General features: G+C 38.6%; 1 long non-coding RNA gene across 1 annotated transcript; it reads left to right on the top strand.

Moving 5' to 3' along the window:
* The first annotated feature begins 3865 nt into the window (after window positions 1–3865).
* Window positions 3866–8202, top strand: LOC141585133 (uncharacterized). The gene is made up of 3 exons (XR_012518464.1): window positions 3866–3953; window positions 4454–4537; window positions 7917–8202. It is a non-coding gene; the product is annotated as an uncharacterized LOC141585133 (long non-coding RNA).
* The last annotated feature ends 2536 nt before the right edge of the window (window positions 8203–10738 follow it).

Below are 10738 nucleotides of genomic sequence, written 5' to 3'. Positions count from 1 at the left end.
CAGTGGGAGCTGACAGACTTGTGCTCTTAAGATATTTATGGGAGAATGATTTGAGCTAGCACAGAAGAGAGAAAAGACTGACACCCTGTACAGCTGCCATGACTGGTCACACCAGAGGGGTTCTTCTCCCTCCGTTATTTGCGGGATCTCAGGCCTGAGGACTACTTTCCACAGGAACTGGATGCAAGGTACTACAACTGCTTTATCAGGAGGAGAGGTTCTTGTTCCAAGCCTGCCATACAGCGTATGCCCTTTCAGGCAGGGACACCCCCACTTGGGTCTTTGGTTCCTATCCTGATCTGGCTGTTTTTCCATGTACTGCTTCTGTTCTGTGACTGCTCTAGGCATTCCTCCTGCTATAAACTACTACATGGTTATATGGAAGGATTACATAAATCAGCAATAATGTGTCAGTACAGCTCCAACTACAATAGCTATATGATTATATAGAAAGATTTATGGAACTAAGTATGCTAGATATAAGTAGTAAGTTTGATTATATAATCATATATAATTATATCATATATAATTATTACTAGATATCTGTAAGCAGTAAGTTATAGTTCAGGCACTAATTCTATAAACTAATATATGATTATATATAAAGGATTATATAAAGGAAATAGCTGAGTAATAACGCTATAAACTAAGATATTCTTCAGGCACTAACCGTGCCTGGGGTTTGCACAGCTCTCCTTCCTGGGTGCCCATGTTGGGGGTTATCCACATCTACTCCACAGGGCATTCCCAAATACCTTCATCACAATTAATGTCTCCTTATCTCCCAATGTACAAAGTACTTTGAACCTGTTAATTATTTTCATCATAGCCTGCCAGGCTTTATCCAATTTGTGTGTTTCTCTTTTCCTACGAAATTATTCCGCTCAGCTCACACATTTATTCAGCACCTATGATGGGCCAGGCAATGTGTTAAGAGACTGAGGAAACAGATGATTAAGAAAATTGCTAAAGTTGAAGAGCAGCATGTGGTTTATGTAAGAAACATTCCTCAATAATATAGGCTCACCAGGCCTTTGGGGTTACAAACAGTGCTTTATGTGTCACAGATGCTCAATAAATATCTAAATCGAGTATGATGCTAGGATATTTATTCATTTGGAATATTATAAAAATACAAACACCTGCTATGTACATAGACTGCTAAAGCCAAAGGTCAAAAAAATAACTACTTTTTAATTAAACTCACCGTGGACACATTATTTCTAATCCTCACTACAACCCTGCAAAGTATTATCTCTAATTTGCAGATAAAGAAACTGGGCTCAGCAAAATTCAATAATATATCTAGGACCACACAACTAGCCTTCAATCCAGTTATAGAACTAAAACATACACATATGGAAAACTAAGCCATTACAATACAGTGTGATTAGTTTGGAATACTGAAGGAAGGCTAGTTATGCCTAGAAATGGACCATAGCCTATAAACATTTGAAATACTATTTGGATTTTTTTTATGCTTTCTTTTTGTATACATAGATTCAGGGTGTATGTGTGCAGGTTTATTACATATATCATGTAGTGGTGAGATCTGGGCTTCTAGTGTACCCATCACCCAAATAGTGAACATTGTACCCAATAGTTAATTTTTCAACCCTCACCCTTCCCTTCCCATCCTCCCCACTTTTGTAGTCCCCCATGTCTATTATTCTCCTCTGTGTCCACATGTACCCAGTGTTTAGCTTCCACTTATAAGTGAGAACATGTGGTATTTGATTTTCTGCTTCTGAGTTATTTCACTTAAGATAATGGCCCCAGCCCCATCCATGTTGCTGCAAAAGACATGATTTCATTATTTTTATGGCTACAAAGTATTCAATGGTATATGCATACCACATTTTCTTTAACCATCTGTTGGTAGACACTTAGGTTGGTGGTTGATTGTATGTCTTTGTCTTTTTGTCATAACAATTCCTTCTTTTTTTTTTTTTTTTATTTTTCACAGACAGGGTCTTGCTCTGTCACCCAGCTGGAGTGCAGTGGTGTAAGCATAGCTCACCACGGCCTTGAATTCTTGGGCTCAAGCAATCCTACCACCTCAGTCTCTCGAGTAGCTAGGACTACTGGCATGCACCATCATGTCTGGTTAACATTTTAATTTTTTGTAGAGATGGAGGTTTTTGCTGTATTGCTTAGGCTGGTCTCAAACTCCTGGCATCAAGTGATCCCCCTGCTTCAGCCTCCCAAAACTCTGGAATTAGAAGCATGAGCCACCACACCCAGTTATAATTTGTTTTCCTTTGGGTACCCAGTAGTGAGATTGCTGGGTCAAATGGTAGTTCTGTTTTTAGTTCTTTTGAGAAATCTCCATACTAGTATCTACAGAGGTTGTACTAATTTACATTCCCACCAACTGTGTATAAGCAATCCCTGTTTTCTGAATTTTCATAAATATCTGTTTTTTGACTTTTTAATAATAGTCCTTCTGACTGGTGTGAGATGGTATCTCACCATGGTTTTAATCTGCATTTCTCTGATTATTAGTGATGTCGAGAATTTTATCATGTTTTTTGGCCACTTACGTGTCTTCTTTTGAGAAATGTCTATTCCTGTCCTTTGCCCCCTTTTTAATAGAGTTTAGTTTTTTCTAGTTCAGTTGAGTTCCTTGTAGATTCTAGATATTAGTCCTTTGTTGGATGCATAGTTTGCAAATATGTTCTTCCATTCTGTAGGTTATTTATCTTACTATGCAAAAGCTTTTTAGCTTAATAAAATTCATTTGTTTTTGTTTTTGTTGCATTTGTTTTTGAGGACTTGCTCAAAAATTCTTTGCCTAAGCCAATGTCCACAAGAGTTTTTCCTAGGTTTTCTTCTAGGATTTTTGTTGTTTCAGGTCTTACATTTAATTCTAATTCATCTTGGGTTAATTTTGGTATACCGTGAGAGAAAGGGGTACAGTTTCATTCCTCTACATGTCTATCCACTTTGTCTAGCACCATTTATTAAATAGTGTATTTTCCCCATTATTTATTTTTGTTGTCTTTGTCTAAGATTAGTTGGTTGTTAAGTATGTGGCTTTATTCCTGTAGACTATTTGCAATACCCTTCAGCCACACAAATAAGCAAAAAAGTACAAACCCAAAGCTGCAATATAGCCTTACTAAATTAGCTAAAACTGTTTCAATACTCATTGTTGAAGGCACAGATAGAGGGAAAAAAAATCATACCACAACGTCAATGGTTGTGCAGGTATTGAAATTTTTTTGTTACATTCTTCTGAATTTTTCTAATGTTCCTCAATAAGCATGTATTACCTTTCTAATCAGAAAAATAAGCTTTAAAAAATTGAGTGGGCTTTGGATGCCATGTGTACCTTCATCTGCATACAGTATAAAGACATACTTAACCTCTTCACTCTTCAGACATACTGAAAACCACCGCAGTCTACACATATGCCCCAAATTACTATTTTATTCCCAGATAAAATGTTCTCATTTCAAAAATTCATCTCTAACATTCTGACTCCACAGCTTTTAGTACTTAATGTTTTTGTTTTTAGTTGACACAAATTATATTTATAATATACAACATGATGTTTTGAAACATGTATACACTGTGGAATGGTTAGGTAAAGCTAACACATGCACCCTTTGGCTCTTTAACGTCCAATTCGTCTATCAACGACCAACCAAAATTCCGTGAGAGTAAAGCCTTTGCTTAGCTTTCCAGTACTGTTGCACCGTGAGAAACAAAAGGGTCCCCGTGACCCTGCCCAACAATACGCCACGCAGCCAGAAAACGCCAGGTGACCCCCAGGCAGACACTTCCGGAAGAAACCGGAAGAAACTGGCTCTCCGAACCTGGAAGTGAAGACAGAAAACGCACAGCATTCTGGGAAGCGTTACGGAGGCGGGATTGTGTTTGCTGGCTGTTACCAGGACAACTGGAGACGACTGACCGTTATCTGCGGTTTGGAGCCGTTAGCGCGAGAGGTGATGGTCAGAGGTCCTTTAGGATGAGCTAAGGGGTGGTGAGGACTCTCCTAAAATTATCTTAACAAGAGATTATCCAGTAGTGCCCCGCGCCCCAGCCGCTGGACGGGGGGATCTGGGTTACACTCCCTTGTTTCTGAGTCAGTCTTAAGGTGAAATGAAGTGTAGCCCAGTGACTTCACTGTCACTTTTCTAGTTTTCTGTCTTCGTTTAGAAAATGTAAGTTGAGAATTTCCAATTTACATCAGGATGTGTTCTAATGGGCTTGTTTTTAAAATTGTGGAAATTTTTAAAAAGAAAATAAATCTCACCAGTCATCCAGCTACCCAGAACAAAATTTTCATGTGTTACCTATTAATTTTTTTCTCTGCATTTTTTATAGTTGAGATGATTTAGGGAAAACCATTTTGTGTCCTGCATAACTGTATGAATGCGATATAATTTTGGTATTAATATCACAGCAACAAAGAAGGCATTGAAGACTTTGAATCTGTTTACAGTGAATTGAAAAGGCAGGATGAAGTGGACACAGCATGTGAAGACGATTCTTTCAAGAAGTTTGGCTGTCAAGGAAAATAGAGAATGTGAGTAGCCAGAGGACAATGACAGGTGAAAGAAAGAAATTGGGAGCCAGACAATACAGCCTGACAGTTTATGCCTGTATTGATGTCCCACCTCTTTCACAAAATATTGAGTATGCTTGGGGGAAAAAAATATATACTATAATAGGAGAAAATGATTGGAAGAGAAACTGAGGCAAAAGTAACTAGAAAACAAAATAAAGCCAGAGGTGTGTTAATACCCCAAAACTTCATACCAAAATGTCCATGTAATTAACTAGAGGGGTGCCACAAGTTGGGTTCTGAGGTTCCTCACAACTAAACCAAAGGGTAAATATTAAGTTTCACATGATCCATATGAGGGAGGGGGACTAATGGCATATTATGGAATCCTGTTAGACATTAGCTGTATGCAATTGATTGGGTAATGTAAGTTCTTTAGACCTCATTTCTCCATCTCTTAAAGAGTGGAGAGAGGAAGGAGACTGTTAGATGAGATGATCTTTTAATATCTCTTCCACTACTAGTAGTCTATGATCATATAGGCGAGAGACAGCAAACTCAAATGCCTAAAATAGGGACTAAGAAAGTTTCTTAAGTGAGGAAATGGACTGGATGTGATTAAAAAAAAAAAAAAAAAAAAAAACAAGGAGTAATAGAGTTTATAATGGTGGAGTTGATTAAGCTGTCCCATCTAAAACTCCGGACAATTGTAAGGATAAGGACCCAGTGTTGCCAGATGTTCTGAGTTTTCAGGAGAAACAGGAAAATCATATTTTTGATAATATTATACAAAACAAATAAAACACCTCTACTGGCTAGATACAATTCATAGGTCACTAATTTTCAACCTTTGCTATAGGTGAAAGGACCTCAACAAGAGGGATAATTGTTTGAATTAAAGAATTAAATATGAAGAAAAAAGAAATTAAAAAGAATACCAAGATTTCCCCTTGGCAATAAGGAGGAGATAGTAACATTGATACTAAAATTAGCAGAAGGTTTAGGGAGAGAAGGTGCTTGATTGTGAGTTTCTTCAACATGGGGCAAACTTACTTGTGTCCATAGCACATGAATCCAATTCAGCTGTTGGGTTTGAGAAATCTGTGGGATTTATCCGGGGAAAGGGTACAGGAAGGTAGGTCAGGAGTTTGGGGAGAGAAGATGAAAAAGGAGTTAAAGATGTAAGATTCATTCTTTCAATAAAGTTTCATTGATTATATATCATAATATGTATTTTCACAAGACTCTAAACTGTCTGAGGGCAGAAACCCCTTTTTTTTTTAACCACTTACCCAGCTCCTAGCACAATACATAGTGCTTATGTATGTTGAATAAAGAAATGAAAAAATACAAAGCACTGTGTTTTACAGTATGCAAGATGCAGAGTTGAATTAGAAAATCTTAAAGGAACAAACTCGGGTCTACTTGAAGGTGGAAGGTGGGAGCATGGAGAGGAGCAGAAAAAGGCTTAATACATGGGTGATGAAATAATCTTTACAACAAACCTTCACATGTACCCCAAACCTAAATAAAAGTTTAAAAAGAAGAAAATCTTCCTAAAGAAGTTTGTAGGGCAAGGGCCCCATATCCAAAAGGAAGGAAAGAAGGAAGAGAGAGAGAAAGAAAGAAAAAGAAAGAGAAAAAGGGACGGAGGGAGGGATGGAGGGAAGGAAGGAAGGGAGGGAGGGAGGGAAGGAGCTTATAAGCCAGAAAGTAAGACACATAAGTAACTAATGCAAGTTAAAAAACTACCATGGGATTCAGAAGGGGAAGATCTTTTAGAAGAAGTTAAGAAGTTAAGCTGTGTCTTTCTTGATAATGAACAGTTAGGATTCAATCACATAGGTGTTAGGAGAGGAACTGATCAGAAGCAGTTAAATAGAAGATGTAGGCCGGGTGTGGTGGCTCACACCTGTAATCTAAGCCCTTTGGGAGACTGAGGTGGGTGGATCACTTGAGGTCAGAAGTTTGAGACCAGCCTGGCCAACATGACAAAACCCTGTCGCTACTAAAAATACGAAAATTAGCCAGTGTGGTGGTACACGCCTGTAATCCCAGCTACATGGGAGGCTGAGGCAAGAGAATCACTTGAACGTGGGAGGCAGCCACTGCCCTCCAGCCTGGGTGGCAGAATGAGACTCCATCTCAAAAAAAAAAAAAAAAAAAAAAAAAAAAAAATGTATACCCTTTTGAAAGTCAGTATTTGAAACTGCCAAAAAAAAGTGAATAGTGAAACAATTTGAAGCCAGAACTTTGAGAATCACCCATGTATAAAGATGATGAGGAAGAAAAACCAACAAAGTAAACAAAGTCATCAGAAAGCTAAGAGAAACATCTGGAGGGTGTGTTTCATAGCAACTAAGATTCCAGGTTTCAAAAAGGAAAGGTCAGCCAGTGTTGTCAAATACTACAGAGACAGCAAGCCATCAAGGAGAATCCAAGACCATTGGATTTGATGGTTAAGGAAATCATTGATGACTTTAAACAATTGGCTGATGAATATAAGAAGAGGAGCTTAAAAGAGCAGCAGAATTGAAAGGGTTGTTGATTTGTTTAGGGAGGTAGGGAATGGGGTTCCATAGGCACAGGGGAAGAAAATAGAAGATGAGATTAAGCTGCAAAACAAGATAAATTTATGAAGCAAGATTTTGGAGCAGTAATGAGATCAAGAAATGAGGGAAGAGTAACATCAAGAATCTGCATTATAATTCTAACAAATTACGTTTTCCTGCCCAATGGCCTGGTTTCTTTTCACGGTTATGGCCCTAAAATAACTTCATAATCTAAAAAATAGTATTAGAACTTTAACTTAATAATATTTGCTAATGTTGCTTTAAATCCTTTTTTTTATAAACAGATATTATTTTGGTTGGGGCATGGTGGCTCACACCTGTAGTCCCAGCACTTTGGGAGGTCATGGTGAGCAGATCACCTTAGGTCAGGCGTTAAAAAACCAGCCTGGCCAACATGGTGAAAACTGGTCTCTATTAAAAATACAAAAATTAGCTGAGTGTGGTGACAGACGCCTGTAATCCTTCCTACTCAGGAGGTTGAGGCAAGAGAATCACTTGAACCCAGGATGTGGAGGTTGCAGTGAGCCGAGATCACACCTCTGCACTCCAGCCTGGGCAACAGAGGGAGACTCCATCTAATAAATAAATAAATAGGTATTATGGTGTATACACCTGATTTTTTGGTTGCTCCACATTCCTCTCAGGAAACCACCACTCACCAGCCTTAGCCTGTGTGCTTGAAGCGGGGCTGATTCCCAACTCCCCACCCTGCCCCCATTTTTACACTTGATGCAGACCTGACCAATGAGAACCATAATTGGTACTTTTGCTGACACTATTTAAAAACAAAAAACAACCTCTCTCCCACTGATGTTATGATATTGCAGGTGCTAAAGACCATATAGACACAGAGCAGACAGGCCACCCTTGCTACCATGTGGAGGTTTGTCTAATATTGAAGCTAAAGAAGCTAAGCCAGAAGACAGAGACCAAGTCCTGATGACATTGTTTGAACCCAGAGATACAGACATGTCTGAAAACTAGTTTTACCACTGGATTTATCAGTTAAATGAGCCAATAAACTCTCTTTTATACTTAACCTTGGGTTTTACCTGATTTTTGTCATTTACAGCTCAAAATATTCTAATATAGAGATATGCATCATTAAATCAATATTATTTTTTTCTCTGTCTTACTTTAAATGTAACTCGATAATGTATTCTAAAAGTATTCTACAGTCTCTCTAAGTTAATCCACAAATGTAGTAAAATTCCAATATTAATCCCAAAAGTATTTTAAGAGCTTGTTTTTGTTGTTTGCTAGTTTGGGACTAAACAGAATTACTCCAAAATTCATTGAGAGGAAAAAAAATGAAAAAAACAAGAAAATCAAATTCATAAAGGGTAATTGCACTGTCATATAATAAAGCATGAAACAAGAAAAATAAACACAGGGTGAAAATGGAGTAGCAATAAACAGTCATGGAACAGAATTCAAAGCCTGAATATATCTAAGAGCACTTGCCAAATTTAATATGTGGTAAATTAAGAAAAGATTAATCCAGTAAAGTATATAAAAACATTGAGCCAGATTTAGAGGAGAAAGATAATTAGATCCTTACCTTATTCCCAGAATAAATTTCAAATGGATTTGTGACTTCGATGTAAAAATTGAAGCCAGATTCTCAGTATACATTGATTGGCATATAATTGGCACAATCTTTAGAAATATCAATTAAATGTTAAATATTAATAATGTACAACACAGCCTTTCAATTCCAGAAATATATCCTACAGAAACAAAATATTTGTATAAATATGGATAATGCAGTATTGGAATATCAAAAGTAGTAGTACACATATGAAATAGGATATGGAATACCTGTATCATACATTCACAGAGGAGCAGTATCACAACAGGGAGGTGAAAATTGATTATTGAGAGAAACTTTTGTTTTCTAAAGCATAGATACACGTAAAGCTTATAAACGGATATACAATACATATGTGGTATTGAAACTTCATGGGAGAGTAATAAGAAAAAACTGTCTATGCCAGGCACAGTGGCTCACACCTGAAATCCCAGCACTTTGAAAGACCAAGGTGGGTGAATTACGAGATCAGGAGATCAAGACCAGCCTGGCCAAGATGGTGAAACCCCGTCTCTACTAAAAATACAAAACTTAGCTGGGTGTGGTGGCAGGTGCCTGTAATTCCAGCTACTCGGAAGGCTGAGGCAGGAGAATCTATTAAACCTGGCAGGTGGACGTTGCAGTGAGCCAAGATCGCGCCACTGCACCCCACACTCCAGCCTGGGCAACAAAGCAAGACTCTGCCAAAAAAAAAAAAGCGGGAGGGAGGGAAGGAGGTACAGTAGGAAGGAAGCGGGGTGGGTGGGGGAGGGGAGACTGTTCAAAAAAAAAAAAAGGAAGATGACTAAAAGGCTGAGAAAAACTGTGTATACAATTTGATACCATGTTAAAAAGAATGAGGTAGATTTTTGTATGTTGACAAGAGGATGCCCCAAGATACATTGTTTTTAAAAAACAAGTTGTAAAATAGTACGCATAATGTGATTACTTTTTTAATAATTAATATATGTTGATACAAACAAAAAAGTATTAGGCCAGGCGTGGTGGCTCAAGCCTGTAATCCCAGCACTTTGGGAGGCCGAGACGGGTGGATCACGAGGTCAAGAGATCGAGACCATCCTGGTCAACATGGTGAAACCCCGTCTCTACTAAAAATACAAAAAATTAGCTGGGCGTGGTGGCGTGTGCCTGTAATCCCAGCTACTTGGGAGGCTGAGGCAGGAGAATTGCCTGAACCCAGGAGGCGGAGGTTGTGGTGAGCCGAGATCGCGCCATTGCACTCCAGCCTGGGTAACAAGAGCAAAACTCTGTCTCAAAAAAAATAAATAAATAAATAAAAGTATTGGTGTTTTTCTTTGGGGTTAAAATTAATGTTCAATTCTATATTATGTTTACATCTTTAAATAGTATTTTAATAAGAAGATGACTTGTAAGAATAAGTGAATATTGGAGTAAATGTTTTCATAGTCTTGTGATGAGAAAGGACTTTTTAAACATGACTCCAAAACCCAAAACTATAGAAGTTTAAGTTAAACTATGTAAAAATAAAAATTACTACGTGTTTGGCCAGGCACAGTCACTCACGTCTGTAATCCCAGCACTTTGAGAGGCCGAGGTGGGAAGATTGCTTGAGCCCCGTAGTTTGAAACTTCCTGGGCATCAGGAAGACCCCAACTCTACCAACATTTTTTTTTTAATTAGCCAGGCATGGTGGCCACACCTGTAATCCCAGCTACTTGGGAGGCTGAGGCAGGAGAACTTTTGAGGACAGTAGGTCAAGGCTGCAGTGATCACTCCACTGCACTCCAACCTGGGCAACAAGAGTAAGACCCAGCCCGGTGCAGTGATGCACACCTATAATCCCAGCAAGGATTTGAGAGGCTGAGGTGGGCAGATCACTTGAGGTCAGGAGTTTGAGACCAGCCTGACAAACATGGCAAAACTCCATCCCCCATCCCTAAAAAAAAATACAAAAATTGGCTGGGCATGGTCATGCACACCTGTAATCCCAGCTACTCAGGAGGCTGAGGCAGGAGAATTGCTTGAACCCATAGGGCAGAGATCCGAGATTTTGCCACTGCACTCCAGCCTGGGTGGCAGAGTGAAAAGGTTAAAAAA

This window comes from Saimiri boliviensis, chromosome 7 (assembly GCF_048565385.1).
Source record: "Saimiri boliviensis isolate mSaiBol1 chromosome 7, mSaiBol1.pri, whole genome shotgun sequence".
Classification (NCBI taxonomy): domain Eukaryota; kingdom Metazoa; phylum Chordata; class Mammalia; order Primates; family Cebidae; genus Saimiri; species Saimiri boliviensis.
The sequence above is the reverse complement of the archived record's forward strand: the minus strand, read 5'-3'. Positions and strand labels throughout refer to the sequence as shown.